The following is a 22,397-nucleotide window of genomic DNA, read 5'->3' on the forward strand; positions in this document are numbered from 1 at the left end:
GCTAAGCAGTGTCGTCTTCCCTTCCCAGTGGAGGCATCATTTCGAGCAACGGAGTAGCTCCAGCTGATACATGGTGATTTGTGTGGCCCAATCTCGCCAGAAACACCAGGAGGGAAGAGGTACTTTTTACTCCTGGTGGATGACTACTCTTGGTATATGTGGATTGCCTTGTTGCACAACAAAGATGAAGCTTTGGGTCCAGTGAAGAAAATTCAGAGAGCAGCTGAGATAGAACGCGATCTGAAGCTGAAAGCTATCCGGACTGACAGAGGTGGAGTATTCACATCTAGGGAATTTGTAGAGCATTGCGATGAACATGGCATTAAGCACTTCCTGATTGCACCGTATACACCATAGCAAAATGGTGTTGTTGAGAGAAGGAATCAAACTGTTGTTGGCATGGCAAGGAGTTTGATCAAAAGTATGGGAGTGCCTGCAAGATTTTGGGGAGAGGCAGTGGTTACTGCAGTCTATCTTCTCAATAGGTCACCAACAAGAAGTGTCAAAGGGATGACACCTTATCAGGCTTGGCATGAGCAGAAGCCTACAGTCCAGCACCTCCGCACATTTGGGTGTGTACAAATGTTGAAGTCCACTGGGCCAGGGCAGAACAAGTTGTCAGATAGGAGCAAGCAAATGGTCTTTATTGGCTATGAGACCGGATCAAAAGCCTATCGTATGTTTGATCCTGAAAGTAAGAAGTTGATCATTACACGCGATGCGGTGTTCGAGGAAGATCGGTGTTGGGACTGGAGCTCACCGGGATCCACTGAAAATGGTGACGGAGCATCGTTTGTTGTCAGCTATCCTAATCAGGGAGAAGAAGAGGAAGCATCAGTAGTGGTGACTGAAAATCCTGCCAAGGCAGGGAAAAGTTTTGCCAAGGAAGCCGAACCAGAAACTCCTGCCATGGCAAGGAAAACGCCCGATTCTGTTACCACGGCAGCACCTAAGCAAGGCAGCAGAACCCGACAAGCAAATGATGGGGCGATCATCCCGTGTGAGCTGGAGGACCCACTGTCGACTCCAGGTCAAAGGTCCGCAATGCCTGACACACCATACAATGTGCCATCGCAGGGGCCTCAAGGGAAGCACCTGCTCGAGGAGATCTATGAAGAAACTGTAGAAATCAACGAGGCCGACGCTGGTTTGTGTTTGTTTGGATTGGAGGAGCCCACTAACCACATTGAGGCTATAAGAGAGTCCTGTTGGCAGAAAGCAATGAAAGAAGAGCTGACATCGATTGAGCAGAACCAAACCTGGGAATTAGTTGATCTACCAAGTGGACACTGGCCGATTGGATTGAAGTGGGTGTATAAGATTAAAAGGGACCCAAATGGGGACATTGTCAAACACAAGGCGAGGCTAGTTGCAAAAGGGTATGTGCAGCGACAGGGCATCGATTTCGATGAAGTTTATGCTCCTGTCGCCCGCCTTGAGTCTGTTCATTTACTCATTGCGCTTGCAGCTCAATTCAGCTGGAAGATCCACCAAATGGATGTGAAATCAGCGTTCCTCAACGGGGACTTGAGTGAGGAGGTGTATGTTAGTCAACCTCCAGGCCACGAGATAGAAGGAAAGAGCAGCAAGGTATACAGACTGAGAAAAGCATTGTATGGTCTCCACCAAGCTCCTAGGGCTTGGAACTCCAAGCTGGACTCAACACTGCTGGAATTGGGGTTTGAGAAGTGCCTTTCTGAATCTGGTCTGTACAAGAAAAAGGCAAGAAATTCGGTTCTGATCGTTGGAGTATATGTGGACGATCTGGTTATAAACGGTGGCAGCAGTCAAGCTATTGCAGATTTCAAATGGCAATGAAGTCGAAATTTAGCATGACTGATCTGGGGCTGATGTCTCACTATCTAGGCATTGAAGTGAAACAAGGAGAGGAAGGGATCACTCTTTGCCAATCTAGGTACGCATCCCGTATACTTGACAGAATGGGGATGTCAAACTTCCATCCAACACACACTCCAATGGAACCTAGGCTGAAACTGAGCAAAGACAGTAAGGCCGAGGAAGTTGATCCGATTGAATATCGAAGCGTGGTGGGAGGCCTGAGGTATTTGCTGCATACAAGGCCTGATCTTAGCTTCTCTGTCGGCTATGTCAGCAGGTTCATGGAGAGACCTACCAAGGAACATATGACAGCAGTGAAACATATTCTCAGGTATGTAAAGGGGACTGTCAATCTTGGGTGCAGCTATAAAAGGGTCACAGGCAAACCAGAGTTGTTAGGATATTGTGACAATGATCATGGAGGCGATGTCGACGATCGTAAAAGTACCACTGGAGTGTTGTACTATTTTGGTCACTGCCCTGTGTACTGGACATCTCAAAAACAGAAAATTGTGGCACAATCTTCATGTGAAGCAGAGTATGTGGCTGCTGCTGCAGCAGCCTGTCAAGGTGTATGGTTGGCAAGGCTGATTGAGGAATTGTTGGGCTGTGATGGAGACAAGGTCACAATCCGTATAGATAACCAATCAGCAATTCAGTTATGCAAGAATCCTGTGTTTCATGAGAGAAGCAAACACATTGACGTGCGCTATCATTTTGTCAGAAATTGTGTTGAAGAGGGCAAGATAGAAGTGGAGCATGTCAGAACCGATAAGCAACATGCAGACATCTTGACGAAGCCATTGGCCAGGCTTCGTTTTCAGTCACTGAAAGAGAAGATCGGTATGCAGGAGGTGGGTTCTGGTCATCAAGCTTAAAGAGGTGAAGTGTTGTGTTAATCTCACTGAACCTGAACCCGTCAGGCTACTGTATCATTTCTGAACTTTCTGAAAAATAATGCCAGAGGCACGCTGTGTTCGTGCTGCGGCTGAGTAGGGATAGCGGTTACTTTTCCTGTCAATCGTGTAATCGTTGGCCACGATCTCGTCCGTGGGATGGCGCGGGTAAAGCGGATCGAGGACGGCTTGTTAGGATCAGAAACAGAAAAGACGCAAACTTCACGCGTCGCAAAATCTCTGTCTATGTGTTCACGTTCGATCACTGAAACTGAAACTCCACCGTGTGTCTCCACCTCGCGTGTGTATTCCTGAGTTTGATCTAACACTTTCCACCCGGGCCATCTCCCCCAGCGTCGACAACAGCTGGATGGTCTGTCCAAGCGGGCAAATCCCTTCGATGGCCCAGCAGCACCTCGTTCCCAACAGCAGTTCAGCAGCTCCTCCTGGTCCGCCTGCTCCCAGGCCATCAGCAGCGTCTCCACCACCGCCGGGTTCTCCGCCTTCCCCAGCATGGACAGCGAGTAGCTTAACACTGGCACGCTGGCCCTCAGCTCGAACGACAACGAGATGAACTGCCATGCGATCTTTCACGTCGGCTCCGATGGCTCCTCGTACGGGATGTCGCCATACCAACAGTTCTCGTGGCACTAGAAGTCTTGAGTGAACATCAGAGACTGTTCTTGGTTCCTTTGCTCACTAGCTAAGTTGTACCCCTTTCAGTGGTCAGGCATCTCCTTCTTTCTGTGTTTGTTCTCTCCTTTTCATATTTCTGTCTTGGACTTAAATCTCTCGGCATTAGAGTGAATAAAATTGCATTGATTCAGAAGCAAATCATATACTTCTAAATTTCACCAACGCATTAGAGACTACTCCGTTGGTCCATCTTTCCAAAATAATTGAAGCTTTTGGTTTACCCCAAGTTAAACTTCATTAGATAACTTTGGTGCTTGGGTACTTGGTCTTTCATGCCTGGGTCAAGAAAGGTTAGAGCATCTACAACGGGGCCCCCATACCACCCCAGATATCCGTCCCAAACTTCCGGACGGGAAATTGCCACCCAACTGGGTGTCCCATATTCGGCTTAAATGGCCGGACCGATCGACACTCCCCATATCCGGTCCATATCTAGGGTGGATATGAGATTGCCTAGACGCGCCCATCACGCTGGACTGACCGCTAGGGCCTGCACCAATTTGCCCATATCCGCCACCTCCTTGCCTGACCAGCCCTTTCCTTTTCTCTATTGGCCCTTCTCCACATAGCCGTCACAGGAGTTCTGCCACTACCGATGCACCGCCGCCTTCCCCAACCCAGGGCTTCGCCACAAGATGCCCCAACCCACACCGTCGCTGACTGTGCCGCAACCAGACAAGATTGCCGCCACCAGACGCCGCGCCGATACATCAAATTCCCTCATATATACAATTTCTAGATCAACATGTGCATATACAACTTCTGGATGATCTTGTAGAGCATATGTGGGTCTACACTGGAAATCGGTAAACTCTATTTCTAATTTATCAAATTATGCACTATGTACAATATTTATGTTTGAACTATGTTTGGATTATGTATTATTAAGTATGAACAATTTGTATTTGTATGCATTCAACTATGTTTGGGCAAAATAGTCGACGTGCTTGTGTTTGCATGTTTTTAATATTTTAAAAATACGGATTTTGGTTACAAATGATGAGATTTGAGGCCCGTCCGGTCACTATGCGCCGGCGCGTCTGCAACATATATGGACCCGGATTAGGCAATTCCGGTTGTAAATGCACATGAATATGGCCCACAGCTGCTCGTTGAGCCTTTGGTTGGAGCACATGAATCTGGCCCATAGTTGAGGCGGCCCATGTTGTTCGGATAAGATGTTTAGTATGGGCTGGGCCAAGAAGGTTAGATCATTTGCTTGTTTACTGCCACGACTTTATCAGAATGTGTTTCTGCCTAAAATGAACATTGTTTGTTTCCACACAAGTAGAAAAGAGTGTTATTTGAGTCTCAAAAAAAGTGTTATTCAAAACCAAAAAATACTTAGGAAAGAGTGACGTAACTTCGCACGACCATTCACACATATGCATGTATATATACAATTTTGTATATACAATCCCCCTACAATTTGCAGATCATTACATGGAGGCATTAGGTCTAGCTAGGTATGGGGTAATAGTATTCTCTGTTGGGATCTATGACCTGGTCGAGCAAAAATCCCGCTATTTCCTCTTGAATTGCTCGTACACGATTCTCTGGTAGGAGCTGATCCCGCATCTCCTTCATCTTTAAAGAAAAGATCAAAATATGCACGTATTATTAGTTGTGTGTGTATATATATTAGATAATGATGTAAAAATTGTGAATAATGTTCTGGCAAACGTACCATTGCTCTCTATCAATTCTGCTCCTTTCGGATGTCATCATGCGAATGTTCTCGCAAACGTAGTATGCACATAAATCAGTCCCCGACGCCTGCCTCAGGGCCTTTACGAGAATATAATTCAATCGGATAATAATTAATCAAGCATAATAATGGCATTGAAACTAGAATTAAAGAGTTGCACAGACGTAGCTAGCTAGTACTACTTAATTACCTTGGGTCGCACCCATTTCAGTTGTTCTGGCCATTCGCCTGGAACCACTTTTCTGAACTTTTGCCAAGCCCTGCCCGTCGGCAAAGAAAATGAATAAAGGAGTTATAAATTGGTTGATATCATGAAATGACGAACTCAAGAGGCCGACATATAGTTCGATAATTATGGAAATTACATGTCGACCATCCCCTTCACGATTGAGTATTCAGTAGTTTCTTTATATAGCGAGTCCAGTATTTGAACTTTTCCTTGTTAGTTTCAATGATTAACAAGATCCAGTGGAAGCTGCATGCACAGATATTTGTATAATTAAGCGGGCATGTCATAACTCATCAACTACACCTTATATATTAACATCTAGTAAGCAGAAACAGAATTTGTAGTACAAGACAGTGTCACTCACCCAAAGTTGTAAGGAAGTAGTATTTCTGGTTGGCTATTTAGTTTCTTCAGAACTGTACCAAGCTTTTCTCTGTGTCATTTCATCCCATGGACGCGTTCATGTCTCTTGATTAATGGTATTTGGGTCAATGAACCCAATGCTATAGCGTCCAGCTTTTTTCATTTCATGCATCTTCATTTTGCATAATACCACAAAAAAGAATATAGTGAGGATAATTACAGGTAATGAACGAGCACTATAGCTAGCTAGAGATTAAATTAATTACAGAAAGAAACCACTTACAGACAATAGCAACTGACGATATATTTGTCGTGTGCGTGTTGATTGAATAACTGAAACATTTCTTGAAACTCAACCGACAGATCTTTTCTATGGTAGGAATGCTCTTCAGTGACTTTCACCATGAGGGACTCCTTATCGGTAGTCTACTTCCCTCATGTACTATTCATGCAATTCATACTTTCTCGTTGATAGACTCTTGACCTCCTTAGGCTTGACTAGAGGTTGGCCGCACGCATATTTCCGTTTTAGTTGCTCCTCGGTAAAAGTTTCCATGGGCTCGATGCCTAGGAGTTGTTTTACAGTGACACCGGCCTCTTCAGCCTGCCTTCTAAGATCGTCGGTTATTAGCAGCTGATCTGCGTCAGTACTCACATGTGTTGGTACAATGGGGGGGGGGGTCGATTGCACCGCCTGTTCTCCCAGCTAGGGAACAGTTTTCCCGCTTTTTTTGGCAGCTGCTTTGCTCGAGCTCGACTTCTTCTTTTGTTGTGCTTGATATGACTTGCTGATTTGGCACTCATAGTCTGAGGCCCTAGGCTTGGGAGCTGGTGGTTGAGCCATACGAATAAAGTGGTCAATGACATGCTCAGGTACTTTCTCCTTTGGCGGCGGTGGCGGTTTCGGTCCAAAATGGGCCCTCAGTTGGGCTTGCACTTCGGCTTCATTTTCCTCCACAGTCAGGTCGTAAAGCCTCTTCGGAAGAGGCTTGAGGCTTGGACCAAGTTGGTATCTCTTGCCTCCTGTACTTGTACAGCTAGCCGCCGTAGCTGCGGCGGCTCTCTTCCGCTGTTGCTAAGGCGGCAGAGCCCGCTGGGGCAGTAGAGAGGGCTGACACGGTGCCTCACTTGGAGGAGGAGGACTGGGCTGACGCGGTGCCAGACTTGGAGGAGGAGTGGGCTGACGCGGTGCCGGACTTGGAGGAGGAGGAGTGGCCTGACACGTTGGCGGACTTGGAGGAGCAAGACTCTGCTGAGGCGGTGGCTGACTTGGAGAAGCGGGAGTCTGCTGATGCGGTGGCGGACTTGGAGGAGGAGTCAGCTGATGCGGTGTCGGTGGCCTTGGAAAGACGATGCAATCCTTTCTCCATAGAATGATACGATGTATGGCATCTCCCAGTGTTTGCTCGTCGTCACCTCCCGGAATGTCAAGCTCTATCCCCGAATATTGTGCCACCACTTCATCAACCGCGACACGAGCATAGCCAGCTGGAATCGGATTGCAATGAAAGGTAGCTTCAAAGGGATTTGTATAAGCAATGCCATCCGCCACCTTCATGGATATGTTCTTCATTTTAAAGTTTAGATGATACGTCTCCAACGTATCTATAATTTTTCATTGTTCCATGCTATTATATTATCTGTTTTGGATGTTTAATGGACTATAATATGCTCTTTTATATTATTTTTGGGACTAACCTATTAACCGGAGGCCTAGTGCCAGTTTCTGTTTTTTTGCCTATTTTAGAGTTTTGCAGAAAAGGAATACCAAACGGAGTCCAAACGGAATGAAACCTTTGGGATGATCTTTCTTGGACCGAAAGCAAACCAGAAGACTTGGAGTTGAAGTCTGGAACGCCATGAGGCGGCCACGAGGCAGGAGGGCGCGCCCCCACCCTCGTGGGCCCCTCGTAGCTCCACCGACGTACTTCTTTCGCCTATACATACTCTTATACCCTAAAAACATCAGGGAGAGCCACGAAACCACTTTTCCACCGCCGCAACCTTCTATACCCATGAGATCCCATCTTGGGGCCTTTTCCAGCGATCTGCCGGAGGGCTTCTACATCAACAACATAGCCTCTCCGATGAAGCGTGAGTAGTTTACCACAGACCTTCAGGTCCATAGTTATTAGCTAGATGTCTTCTTCTCTCTCTTTGATTCTCAATACAAAGTTTCCTCGATGTTCTTGGAGAACTATTCGATGTAATATTTTTTTTGCGGTGTGTTTGCCGAGATCCGATGAATTGTGGATTTATCAACAAGATTATCTATGAATATTATTTGGTTCTTCTCTGAATTCTTATACGCATGATTTGATATCTTTGCAAGTCTCTTCGAATTATCGGTTTAGTTTGGCCTACTAGATTGATCTTTCTTGCAATGGGAGAAGTGCTTAGCTTTGGGTTCAATCTTGCGGTGTCCTTTCCCAGTGACAGTAGGGGCAGCAAGCCACGTATTGTATTGTTGCCATCGAGGATAAAAAGATGGGGTTTATACCATATTGCTTGAGTTTATCCATCTACATCATGTCATCTTGCTTAATGCGTTACTCTGTTCTTATGAACTTAATACTCTAGATGCATGCTGGATAGCGGTCGATGTGTGGAGTAATAGTAGTAGATGCAGAATCGTTTCGATCTACTTGACACGGACGTGATGCCTATATTCATGATCATTGCCTTAGATATTCTCATAACTATGCACTTTTCTATCAATTGCTCGGCAGTAATTTGTTCACCCACCGTAATACATGCTATCTTGAGACAAACCACTAGTGTTTATCGTCAACTTGCCAATTTCTGTCGCCGTTCTTTTTATTTTGCAATCTTTACTTTCCAATCTATACAACAAAAATACCAAAAATATTTACTTTACTATCTTTATTAGATCTCACTTTTGCGAGTGACCATGAAGGGATTGACAACCCCTTTATCGCATTGGTTGCAAGGTTCTTGATTGTTTGTGCAGGTACTAGGTGACTTGAGTGTTGTCTCCTACTAGATTGATACCTTGGTTCTCAAAACTGAGGGAAATACTTACGCTACTTTGCTGCATCACCCTTTCCTCTTCAAGGGAAAACCAACGCATGCTCAAGAGGTAGCAAGAAGGATTTCTGGCGCCGTTGCCGGGGAGATCTATGCCCAAGTCAAGACATACCAAGTATCCATCATAAACTCTTCTCCCTCGAATTACATTATTTGCCATTCGCCTCTTGTTTTCCTCTCCCCCACTTCTAAAATGATTTTCGAAAACCTTTGCCTTTTCTTTACCTCTCTTCCGCTCGCCTCTTTTCGCTTGCTTCTTGTGTGCTTGTGTGTTGGATTGATTGTTTGTCATGATGGATCAAGATAATACTAAATTATGTGACTTTTCCAATACCAACAACAATGATTTTATTAGCACTCCGATTGCTCCTACTACCGATGCTGAATCTTGTGAAATTAATACTGCTTTGTTGAACCTTGTTATGAAAGATCAATTTTTTGGTCTTCCTTGTGAAGATGCCTCTACCCATCTAAACAGCTTTGTTGATTTGTGCGATATGCAAAAGAAGAAAGATGTGGATACTGATATTGTTAAATTGAAACTATTTCTGTTTTCGCTTAGAGATCGTGCTAAAACTTGGTTCTCATCTTTGCCTAAAAATAGTATTGATTCATGGAATAAGTGCAATGATGCTTTTATCTCTAAGTATTTTCCTCCCGCTAAGATCATCTCTCTTAGGAACGATATTATGAATTTTAAGCAACTTGATCATGAACATGTTGCACAAGCTTGGGAGAGGATGAAATTAATGATACGTAATTGCCCTACACATGGTTTGAATTGTTGGGGAACGTAGTATTAATTCAAACAATTTCCTACGTGTCACCAAGATCAATCTAGGAGATGCTAGCAACGAGAGAGAGGGAGTGCATCTTCATACCCTTGAAGATCGCTAAGCGGAAGCGTTACAAGAACGCGGTTGATGGAGTCGTACTCGCGGCGATTCAAATCGCGGAAGATCCGATCTAGCGCCGAACGGACGGTGCCTCCGCGTTCAACACACGTACAGCCCGGGAAGGTCTCCTTCTTCTTGATCCAGCAAGGAGAGAGGAGAATTTGATGGAGAGCTCCGGCAGCACGACGGTGTGGTGGTGGAGCTTGCAGTTCTCCGGCAGGGCTTCGCCAAGAACTACGGAGGAGGAGGTGTTGGAGAGGGGGAGGACTGCGCCAGGGGAAGGGTGTTGCTGCCCTCCCACCCCCCTCTATTTATAGGGTGAAGGGAGAGGGGGCTGGCCCCCTTAGATCCCATCTAGATGGAGGGCGGCGGCCAAGGGGGGGAACTTGCCCCCCAAGATTGGTGGGAGGCGCCCCAACCCCCTAGGGTTTTTAACCCTAGGCGCCTTGGGCCCTTGGGGCGGGGGGGCAGCAGCCCACTAGGGGCCTGGTTCCCACCCTTGTTCAGCCCATTAAGTCCCCCGAGGCAGGTGGCCCCACCCGGTGGACCCTCGGGCACCTTTCGGTGGTCCCGGTACAATACCGATAACCCCGAAACAATTCCGGTGACTGAAACTAGACTTCCCATATATAAATCTTCACCTCCAGACTATTCCGGAACTCCTAGTGACGTCCGAGATCTCATCCGGGACTCTGAACAACCTTAGGTAACCACGTACTATTTCCCATAACAACTCTAGCGTCACCGAACCTTAAGTGTGTAGACCCTATGGGTTTGGGAACCATGCAGACACGACCGAGACATCTCTCCGGCCAATAACCAACAGCGGGATCTGGATACCCATGTTGGCTCCCACATGTTCCACGATGTCGGGGATTCAATCAACCCTGTATACAATTCCCTTTGTCCATCAGTATGTTACTTGCCCGATATTCGATCGTCGGTATCCTCATACCGCGTTCAATCTCGTTACCGGCAAGTCTCTTTACTCGTTCCGTAACGCATGATCCCATGGCTAACCCCTTAGTCACATTGAGCTCATTATGATGATGCATTAGAGAGTGGGCCCAGAGATACCTCTCCGTCATACGGAGTGACAAATCCCAGTCTCGATTCGTGCCAACCCAACAGACACTTTCGGAGATACCTGTAGTGCACCTTTATAGCCACCCAGTTACATTGTGATGTTTGGTACACCCAAAGAATTCCTACGGTATCCGGGAGTTTCACAATCTCATGGTCTAAGGAACGATACTTGACATTAGAAAAGCTCTAGCAAAACGAACTACACGATCTTGTGATATGCTTAGGATTGGGTCTTGTCCATCACATCATTCTCCTAATGATGTGATCCCGTTATCAACGTCATCCAATGTCCATGGTCAGGAAACCACAACCATTTATTGATCAACGAGCTAGTCTACTAGAGGCTTACTAGGGACATATTACGGTCTATGTATTCACACATGTATTACGGTTTTCGGTTAATACAATTATAGCATGAACAACAGACAATTATCATGAACAAGGAAATATAATAATAACCAATTTATTATTGCCTCTAGGGCATATTTCCAACAGTCTCCCACTTGCACTAGAGTCAATAATCTAGTTACATTGTGATGAATCGAACACCCATAGAGTTCTGGTGTTGATCATGTTTTCTCGTGGAAGAGGCTTAGTCAACGGATCTGCGACATTCAGGTCCATATGCACTTTACAAATATCTATTTCTCCATCTTGGATATATTCACGAATGGATTTGAAGCGACGCTTGATATGCCTGGTCTTCTTGTGAAACCTGGGCTCCTTGGCAAGGGCAATAGCTCCAGTGTTATCACAGAAGAGAGTCATCGGGCCCGACGCATTGGGAATAACTCCTAGGTCGGTGATGAACTCCTTCATCCAGACTGCTTCCTGTGCTGGCTCCGAGGCTGCTATGTACTCCGCTTCACATGTAGATCCCGCCACGACGCTTTGCTTGCAACCGCACCAGCTGAATGCCCCACCATTCAAAATGTACATGTATCCGGTTTGTGACTTGGAGTCATCCAGATCTGTGTCGAAGCTAGCATCGACGTAACCCTTTACGACGAGCTCTTCGTCACCTCCATAAAGGAGAAACATATCCTTAGTCCTTTTCAGGCACTTTAGGATATTCTTGACCGCTGTCCAGTGTTCATGCCAGGATTACTTTGGTACCTTCCTACCAAACTTACGTCAAGGTTCACATCAGGTCTGGTACACAGCATGGCATACATAATAGACCCTATGGTTGAGGCATAGGGGATGACACTCATCTTTTCTCTATCTTCTGCCAAGGTCAGGCATTGAGCCGTGCTCAATCTCACACCTTGCAATACAGGCAAGAACCCCTTCTTGGACTGATCCATATTGAACTTCTTCAATATCTTGTCAAGGTATGTGCTTTGTGAAAGACCAATGAGTCGTCTCGATCTATCTCTATAGATCTTGATGCCTAATATGTAAGCAGCTTCTCCAAGGTCCTTCATTGAAAAACACTTATTCAAGTAGGCCTTTACGCTTTCCAAAAGCTCTATATCATTTCCCATCAATAGTATGCCATCCACATATAATATGAGAAATGTTACAGAGCTCCCACTCACTTTCTTGTAAACACAGGCTTCTCCATAAGTCTGCATAAACCCAAACGCTTTGATCATTTCATTAAAGCGAATGTTCCAACTCCGAGATGCTTGCACCAGCCCATATATGGAGCGCTGGAGTTTGCATACTTTGTCAGCATTCTTAGGTTAGTCAAAACCTTCCGGCTGCATCATATACAATTCTTCCTTAAGGAAACCGTTGAGGAATGCCGTTTTGACGTCCATTTGCCATATCTCATAATCATAGAATGCGGCAATTGCTAACATGATTCGGACGGACTTCAGCTTCGCTACGAGTGAGAAGATCTCATCGTAGTCAACCCCTTGAACTTGTCGATAACCCTTAGTGACAAGCCGAGCCTTATAGACGGTCACATAACCATCCGCGTCAGTCTTCTTCTTAAAGATTCACTTGTTTTCAATGGCTTGCCGACCATCGAGCAAGTCTGTCAAAGTCCATACTTTGTTTTCATACATGGATCTGCTACCTCTTGAGCACTGCGTTGGTTTTCCCTTGAAGAAGAAAGGGTGATGCAGCAAAGTAGCGTAAGTATTTCCCTCAGTTTTTGAGAACCAAGGTATCAATCCAGTAGGAGGCCACACACGAGTCCCTCGCACCTACACAAACAAATAAATCCTCGCAACCAACACGATAAGGGGTTGTCAATCCCTACACGGTCACTTACGAGAGTGAGATCTGATAGATTTGATAAGATAATATTTTTGGTATTTTTATGATAAAGATGCAAAGTAAAGAAAGTAAAATAAAAACGGTGCCATAAATAGCTTGTTGTCGGGAGATTAATATGATGGAAAATAGACCCGGGGACCATAGGTTTCACTAGTGGCTTCTCTGAAGAGCATAAGTATTATGGTGGGTGAACAAATTACTGTTGAGCAATTGACATAATTGAGCATAGTTATGAGAATATCTAGGTATGATCATGTATATAGGCATCACGTCCGAGACAAGTAGACCGACTCCTGACTGCATCTACTACTATTACTCCACACATCGACCGCTATCCAGCATGCATCTAGAGTATTAAGTTCTTAAGAACAGAGTAACGCTTTAAGCAAGATGACATGATGTAGAGGGATAAACTCATGCAATATGATATAAACCCCATCTTGTTATCCTCGATGGCAACAATACAATACGTGCCTTGCTGCCCCTACTGTCACTGGGAAAGGACACCGCAAGATTGAACCCAAAGCTAAGCACTTCTCACATTGCAAGAAAGATCAATCTAGTAGGCCAAACCAAACTGATAATTCGAAGAGACTTGCAAAGATAACCAATCATACATAAAAGAATTCAGAGAAGATTCAAATATTGTTCATAGATAAATTTGATCATAAACCCATAGTTCATCGGTCTCAACAAACACACTACAAAAGAAGATTACGTCGAATAGATCTCCACGACAGAGGGGGAGAACATTGTATTGAGATCCAAAAAGAGAGAAGAAGCCATCTAGCTAATAAGTATGGACCCGAAGGTCTGAGGTAAACTACTCACACATCATCGGAGAGGCTATGGTGTTGATGTAGAAGCCCTCCGTGATCGATGCCCCCTCCGGCGGAGCTCCAGAACAGGCCCCAAGATGGGATCTCACGGGTACAGAAGATTGCGGCGGTGGAATTAGGTTTTTGGCTCCGTATCTGGTAGTTTGGGGGTACATAGGTATATATAGAAGGAAGGAGTACGTCGGTGGACAACAGGGGACCCACGAGGGTGGATGGCGCGCCCAGGGGGGTAGGTGCGCCCCCTACCTCGTGTCCTCCTGGTTGATGACTTGACGTAGGGTCCAAGTCCTCTGGAACACGTTCGTTTCGAAAATCACGTTCCTGAAGGTTTCATTCCGTTTGGACTGCGTTTTGATATTCTTTTTCTACGAAACTCTGAAATAGGCAAAAAACAGCAATTCTGGGCTGGGCCTCCGGTTAATAGGTTAGTCCCAAAAATAATATAAAAGTGTATAATAAAGCCCAATAATGTCCAAAACAGAATATAATATAGCATGGAACAATAAAAAATAATAGATACGTTGGAGACGTATCAGGATCCTATCTGTGATTTCATGGCTTCAAGCCATTTGTTGGAATCCGGGCCCGCCATTGCTTCTTCATAGTGCGAAGGTTCACCTTTGTCTAACAACATGATTTCCAGGACAGGGTTGCCATACCACTCTGGTGCGGAACGTGTCCTTGTGGACCTACGAAGTTTGGTAGCAACTTGATCCGAAGTTGCATGATCATCATCATTAACTTCCTCTCTAGTCAGTGCGGGCACCACATAAACATCTTCCTGAGCTGCGCTACTCTCCGATTCAAGAGGCAGTACTTCATCAAGTTCTACTTTCCTCCCACTTACTTCTTTCGAGAGAAACCCTTTTTCCAGAAAGGATCCATTCTTGGATACAAAGATCTTGCCTTTGGATTTGAGGTAGAAGGTATACCCAATAGTTTCCTTAGGGTATCCTATGAAGACGCATTTTTTCGACTTGGGTTCGAGCTTCTCAGGTTGAAGTTTCTTGACATAAGCATCGCATCCCCAAACTTTCAGAAACGACAACTTAGGTTTCTTTCCAAACCATAATTCATACGGTGTCGTCTCAACGGATTTCGACGGAGCCCTATTTAAGGTGAATGCGACAGTCTCTAAAGCACAACCCCAAAAAGATAGCAGTAGATCGGTAAGAGACATCATAGATCGCACCATATCCAATAGAGTGCGATTACGACGTTCAGACACACCATTACGCTGAGGTATTCCAGACGGCGTGAGTTGTGAAACAATTCCACATTTCTTCAGGTACGTGCCAAACACGTGACTCAAGTATTCTCCTCCACGATCTGATTGTAGGAACTTTATTTTCCTGTCACGTTGATTCTCTACCTCACTCTGAAATTCCTTGAACTTTTCAAAGGTCTCAGACTTGTGTTTCATTAATTAGACATACCCATAGCTACTTAAGTCATCAATGAGGGTGAGAACATAACGATAGCCACCGCGAGCCTCAATGCTCATTGGACCACACACATCAGTATGTATGATTTCTAATAAGTTGGTTTCTCGCTCCATTGTTCCGGAGAACGGAGTCTTGGTCATTTTGCCCATGAGGCATGGTTCGCACGTGTCAAATGATTCGTAATCAAGAGACTCCAAAAGTCCATCTGCGTGGAGTTTCTTCATGCGTTTGACACCAATGTGACCAAGGCGGTAGTGCCACAAGTATGTGGGACTATCATTATCAACCTTACATCTTTTGGCATTCACACTATGAATATGTGTAACATCACGTTCGAGATTCAATAAAAATAAACCATTGACCAGCAGGGCATGACCATAAAACATATCTCTCATATAAATAGAACAACCATTATTCTTAGATTTAAATGAGTAGCCATCTTGCATTAAACGAGATCCAGATACAATGTTCATGCTCAAAGCTGGCACTAAATAACAATTATTGATGTTTAAAACTAATCCTGTAGGTAAATGTAGAGTTAGCGTGCCGACAGTGATCACATCGACCTTGGAACCATTCCCGAGGCGCATCATCACCTCGTCCTTTGCCAGTCTCCGCTTATTCCGTAGCTCCTGTTTTGAGTTACAAATATGAGCAACCGCACCGGTATCAAATACCCAGGAGGTACTACGAGTGCTGGTAAGGTACACATCAATAATATGTATATCATATATACCTTTGGTATTGCCGGCCTTCTTATCCGCTAAGTACTTGGGGCAGTTCCGCTTCCAGTGACCATTTCCCTTGCAATAGAAGCACTGAGTCTCATTCTTTGGCTTCTTCCCAGCAACTGATTTATCGGGCTTCTTCCCAGCAACTGATTTACCGGGCGCGGCAACTCCCTTGCCGTCCTTCTTGAAGTTCTTCTTACCCTTGCCCTTCTTGAAACTAGTGGTCTTATTCACCATCAACACTTGATGTTCCTTTTTGATCTCCACCTCCGGTGATTTCAGCATTGAATATAACTCAGGAATGGACTTGTCCATCCCTTGCATATTGTAGTTCATCACAAAGCTCTTGTAGATAGGTGGAAGCGACTGGAGGATCCTGTCAATGACCGAGTCATCCGGGAGATTAACTCCCAGCTGAGACAAGTGGTTGTGCAACCCAGACATTTTGAGTATATGCTCGCTGACAGAACTGCTTTCCTCCATCTTACAATTGTAGAACATGTCGGAGACTTCGTATCTCTCGACCCGGGCATGACCTTGGAAAACCATTTTTAGCTCTCGGAACATCTCATATGCTCCGTGCTGCTGAAAACACTTTTGGAGCCCCGGTTCTAAGCTATAAAGCATGCCGCACTGAACCCGGGAGTAATCATCACTACGCGACTGCCTGGCGTTCATAACATCTTGAATTGCTGGGAAAATGTGTGCTTCACCTAGCGGTGCTTCAAGGACATATGCTTTCTTCGCAGCTATGAGGATGATCCTCAAGTTACGGACCCAATCCGTATAGTTGCTACCATCGTCTTTCAGCTTGGTTTTCTCTAGGAACGCGTTGAAGTTGAGGGCAACATTAGCGTGGGCCATTTGGTATTGTAAAGATATTTTAGACTAAGTTCATGATAATTAAGTTCATCTAATCAAATTATTTAATGAACTCCCACTCAGATAGACATCCCTCTAGTCATCTAAGTGATACATGATCCGAATCGACTAGGCCGTGTCCGATCATCACGTGAGACGAACTAGTCATCAACGGTGAACATCTCCATGTTGATCATATCTACTATACGACTCATGTTCGACATTCCGGTCTCTTGTGTTCCGAGGCCATGTCTGTACATGCTAGGCTCGTCAAGTCAACCTAAGTGTTTCACATGTGTAAATCTGGCTTACACCCGTTGTATGCAAACGTTAGAATCTATCACACCCAATCATCATGTGGTGCTTCGAAACAATGAACCTTCTCAATGGTGCACAGTTAGGGGGAACACATTTCTTGAAATATTAGTGAGGGATCATCTTATTTATGCCACCGTCGTTCTAAGCAAATAAGATGTAAACATGACAAACATCACATGCAAATCATAAAGTGACGTAATATGGCCAGTATCATCTTGCGCCTTTGATCTCCATCTTCAAGGCGCGGCATGATCACCTTCGTCACCGGCATGAAACCATGATCTCCATCATCGTGTCTTCATGAAGTTGTCTCGCCAACTATTACTTCTACTACTATGGCTAACGGTTAGCAATAAAGTAAAGTAATCACATGGCGTGTTCAATGACACGCAGGTCATACAATAAATTAAGACAACTCCTATGGCACTTGCCGGTCGTCGTACTCATCGACATGCAAGTCGTGATTCCTATTACAAGAACATGATCAATCTCATACATCACATATATCATTCATCACATCCTTTTGGCCATATCACATCACATCGCATACCCTGCAAAAGCAAGTTAGACGTCCTCTAATTGTTGTTGCATGTTTTACGTGGCTGCTATGGGTTTCTAGCAAGAACATTTCTTACCTACGCAAAATCCACAACGGTGATTGTCGGTGTACAAAAGTAGGGGCTATCCTTTTTACCCCTTTACTTGTGCATGGGCAGTTGGAGCCGCGCCCACGGCCACACTAAGCAAGGCAGAGGAGGGAAGCCGAAGGCACAAGGAGACCAGAGGCAACGCCAAGACCAAGAGACGCAAAGAGCAAAATGGCGAGGTGGACTCCCCCGGCAAAGACTTTTGCCGGGGCAGCCTCCGCAGCCCCGGCAAGAGCCTTGCCGGGGCAACTTGCCCGGCGCCAGCAGAGCAGGCCACCCTTGAGCCCGCGGGTTCCAACACCACCAACCAACTACATTGGAACCGAGGCTCGGGAGGCGCCTCTGTGGTGGCATGCAGATCTTCGTCAAGATTATAAACACACAAGATCAGATGAGGATCAGAAGACGACGATCCTCGGCGGGATCCTAGCCGAGGAAATCCACGAGACCCCCGGCAAGACGCTTGCCGGGGAAGACCACGATGCCCCGGCAAGGCCCTTGCCGGAGACCCTTATGGGACAGCAGCAGGGCCCGCGTCTGCAAAGACTCCACCGCCGTCCCCATGCAGCTGCCAGCTCAACCAGCTAAGCAGGCACCTGCGTGGCGACGGGCGGCCTCCAGGACTGACCCAGCAAGCACCTGCTTGGTGGCATGCAGACCTTCGTGAAGGCTCCACCACCGCGCCAGCCCAGCAGCCAGCCAATGTGGCGCCATGACGCCTCGTCAGCTTGGACTCGTGTCGAAGCCAGGTGTGGCGGCGACAGCTGGGACGAGCTTCCTTGCCGTCCCCGATAAAGCAAGAGGGGCATGTCGGCAGCGCATTAAATACGTTTGTCCGACGGTGCCAGAGGATAGAGTCATCGACTGTACAGCTTTCCACCTCCTGTGTGCCACTGTGGCAACCCCTTTTGTCTATAAAAGGAGGCCCGAGGTGACCAGGAGAAGGATTCGGATCTTTTGGGCAAGTTACACCCCGTAGCTAACTCAAGAACACAAGAACACTCAAATACATACACCAAAGCATGACTAGGGTATTACGCATCCTCGCGACCTGAACCTGGGTAAACAATCTGTGTGCTTCCTGTCAGACCCGCTCTTCGCACAACCCCGTGCCCGCCAACCGTAGAAGGAATCCCAGTGGTTCCATAGGTGTCGTTTCCCCGACATCTTTGGCGCACCAGGTAGGGGGCGCAGTTGTGAGAATCTGGTCTAGCAGTTAGTTTAGCAGTTTTTCATCGCCATGGCTCCCAAGAAGAAGACGATCACAGTGATTGGCTCGTGGGGTGCCGAACGGCCCGTACCAGTGCGGGCGAGCAGCGGGCCGGTCGCGGACAGGACGCGAGCCGCGTCCCTTGAGCACAAACATCGCCCTGGCAGTCAGAGCCTGGCGAGCAGCGTCGTTCGTGCGCGAGACGACGGGCCGCACACCGCCAAATCCAAAGATGGAGCTAGCCCCCCCCTCGCACGCGGCGCGGGGCCGTCCAGGGGTGGCGCCGTGCCACCTACGGGCGGCGTAGCAACCTCCAAGACGCCTACGCCAGTACCCACGGCGCGCTCTTCCCAAGGTGTGAGAGACGAGTAGCGTCATCACGCTGGTGACCCCGGACGCCACCGTGGGAAGAGTCCTGTGCATCATTCGTGGGACGGAGGAGGCCAGCATGCCCATCGAAGTGCTGGCGAAAATGGCGCGCAGCCACCAGGCCGTGATAGAGCTCCTTCTAACGCGGTTAGAAGTCGGAGCGCGTCACGGTCCATGCAGCTTTCGCCGCCACCCACGCCAGCAGAAGCTTTGGCACGCGTGCAACTGCTCCTCGACTTCCCTCTGGCTGAGGAAAAGCTCGACGAGTGGAGAGCCACCATCCGGAGCCTCGTCGCTGTCGCCAACAAAGATGAACCGCGACCGGCGGGGCCCTCGGGCCGACGCTCCATCGAGCCAACCCACACCAGCGGTGGGAAGACCGGAGGTGCTGCAGCCACGGTGCACTCTCCTCCCCCACGCCAGTTGCCGCGGGTGCCGGTCCATCGTGATGACGCTTGTGATAACGTTTCCATAGCGTCGTCCGACCCACGGACCCACCGCGATCAGCGCCAAGTTCTTCGGGAGCGAGCCCATGAAGACGCTTGAACCACCACCAGTCAGATAAGCGGGCGGGGCCCGCTATGGACCACCCAGCACCGGGAGGCTCCGGTGGCCTACCTTATGAGGTGGGTTGCCCAGCATTTACCCATGAGTTGCGGCAGTTCCAGTTGCCGTCCCACCGCACGTTCAAACCCGACGTCGGCGAGAAGTACAACGGCAAGACCCATCCGTCAGAGTTCCTCAACATCTACACCATCGCAATGCAAGCTGCTGGAGCTCGTGACGACAAGGTGCTTGCCAATTACTTCCCGTTGGCCCTGAAACCCAATGTCATGTTTTGGTTGATGCACTTGCCGGCGCATTCCATTTCTTCTTGGTCGGATCTGTGTCATGAGTTTGTTGGTGCCTTCACCAGAGGCCACCAAGCTCATGGCCAGGCGAGTGATTTGCATATCATTCCCCAGAAGGAAGGTGAAACCCTGCGCAAGTACATACAAAGGTTCAGCCGGGTGAAATACAACATCCCAGATGTTCATCCCACCGCCGTGATCAGCGCATTCCATCAGAATGTGCGTAACCGCAAGATGCGTGAAGAGCTGGCAATGAACAAGGTCAAGGATGTGGCCGAACTTTATGTTCTGGCCAATAGATGCGCTCGGGCCGAAGAGGGGAGGAAGTACCCCGGCGCGGAAACCGACTCTACTGACGAAGACACCGCCGCCCCGACGAAGAAGGGTCGACGTCGCCACAGGAAACGCAAGGGAAAGGTCGTGCTTGCCGTCGAGGGATCCGACGATACCGTCGCTGCCAAGAAGGCCAAGGCAGATGACCCCGGCAAGGAGATTGCCGGGTGCGCCGCTTGCCGGCCTTGGCGGCTGCCGACAAGCCAGGGGGCTTCGACAAGTAGTATTGCAAGATCCACCGCACCAAGGGCCACGACCTCCAGAACTGCCGACAAGTCGAGCTGCTTGCTGAAAACCAAAAAGCCGAGTTTGAGAGGCGGGACAAGGAGAAGGGTCAGGATGGCGCTGAAGGATCCGGCAAGAAGCGTGGCGGCCAAGGAGGCCGCCGCGGCAAGGATAACCAACAAGAGAGGCCCGCTCGGGGCCGCGACAAGAAGCAGGAAGATGACGATCATGAGAGGACGATGAGTCCAGCGAGCATGAGTTTTAGAAGGCTACGGAGGCCATGTGCGTCGATGGTGGCGCCTCGCTCCATACTTCCCACCGCCAGCTCAAGCAGTGGGCGCGTGAGATCACAGCAGCGGAGCCATCGTTCGATGCTCAGAAGCCGCCGAAGTGGTCCAGCATGCCCATCATCTTTGACACCGAGGACCACCCTAATCGCATAACTGCGGTCGGGTGTTTGCAGTTGTTGGTCTCGCCAATGATACGCAACCTCAAGGTGAACAAGATGCTGGTTGACGGTGGAGCCAGTCTGAACTTGATCTCACCAGTTGTGATTAAAAGGCTGCAAATTCCTGATGGAGACCTCGAGGAGACAGGCACGTTTCAAGGGGTCAACACGGGAAGGAGCTAGCCGAAGGGGAAGGTCACGTTGCCTGTGACGTTTGGAGGCGAGTTGAACTACAGGACGGAGAGGATTGTCTTCGATGTAGCCGAGATCCCCTTGCCCTACAATGGGATCCTCGGCCACCCGGCACTAGCCAAGTTCATGGCAGCGTCGCACTACGCCTACAACATGCTGAAGATGCCTGGGCCGATGACCATCATCACCGTCCCGTGCGACAAGAAGGATGCGCTGATCTGCGCCGACCTACTGTACCGGGAAGCGGTTGCAGCAGCTGCCTTCAAGGCACTTGCTCCTGCCGCTGAAGCCCCGGGAGGAAAGAAGAAGGCCGGCAAGACCTCTCGCACCCACTCCGGCAAGCGCACCTCTTCGGGGTGTTGTGCTACCGTCGAGGACGTGCCAGAGAGCTCCACCGACAAGAGCAAGAAATCCAGAGCTGCACCGCCAGCAACCAAGAAGGTGTCCATCAAGGAGGATGGCACGGGAGGGGCTTTCACCATAAGCACCACCCTCGACAGCAAATAGGAAGGCGCGCTCATCACCTTCCTGCGGGCGAATGTCGACGTGTTTGCCTGGCAATCATCCGACATCGCCGGCATTTCCAGGGAGGTGATTGAGCACCACCTTGTTGTCTGTCCTCATGCGTGGCCTTTCAAGCAGAAGGTCAGGAAAAAGGCTTTGGAAAGGCAAGGGTTCATCACAGAGGAGATCAGGAAGTTGGAAGTGGCAGGCTTGGTGAGAGGAGTACTCCACCCGACATGGTTGGCCAATCCGGTGGTGGTGCGCAAGGCAAATGGGAAGTGGAGGTTGTGTATTGACTACACAGATATCAATAAGGCTTGTCCCAAGGACCCTCTCCTGTTGCCGCACATTGACCAGATTGTTGACTCCATGGCTGGGTGTGATCTGTTATCATTCCTCGACGCCTACTCGAGCTACCATCAGATCTTAAT

This window comes from Aegilops tauschii, chromosome 4, assembly GCF_002575655.3.
Source record: "Aegilops tauschii subsp. strangulata cultivar AL8/78 chromosome 4, Aet v6.0, whole genome shotgun sequence".
NCBI lineage: Eukaryota > Viridiplantae > Streptophyta > Magnoliopsida > Poales > Poaceae > Aegilops > Aegilops tauschii.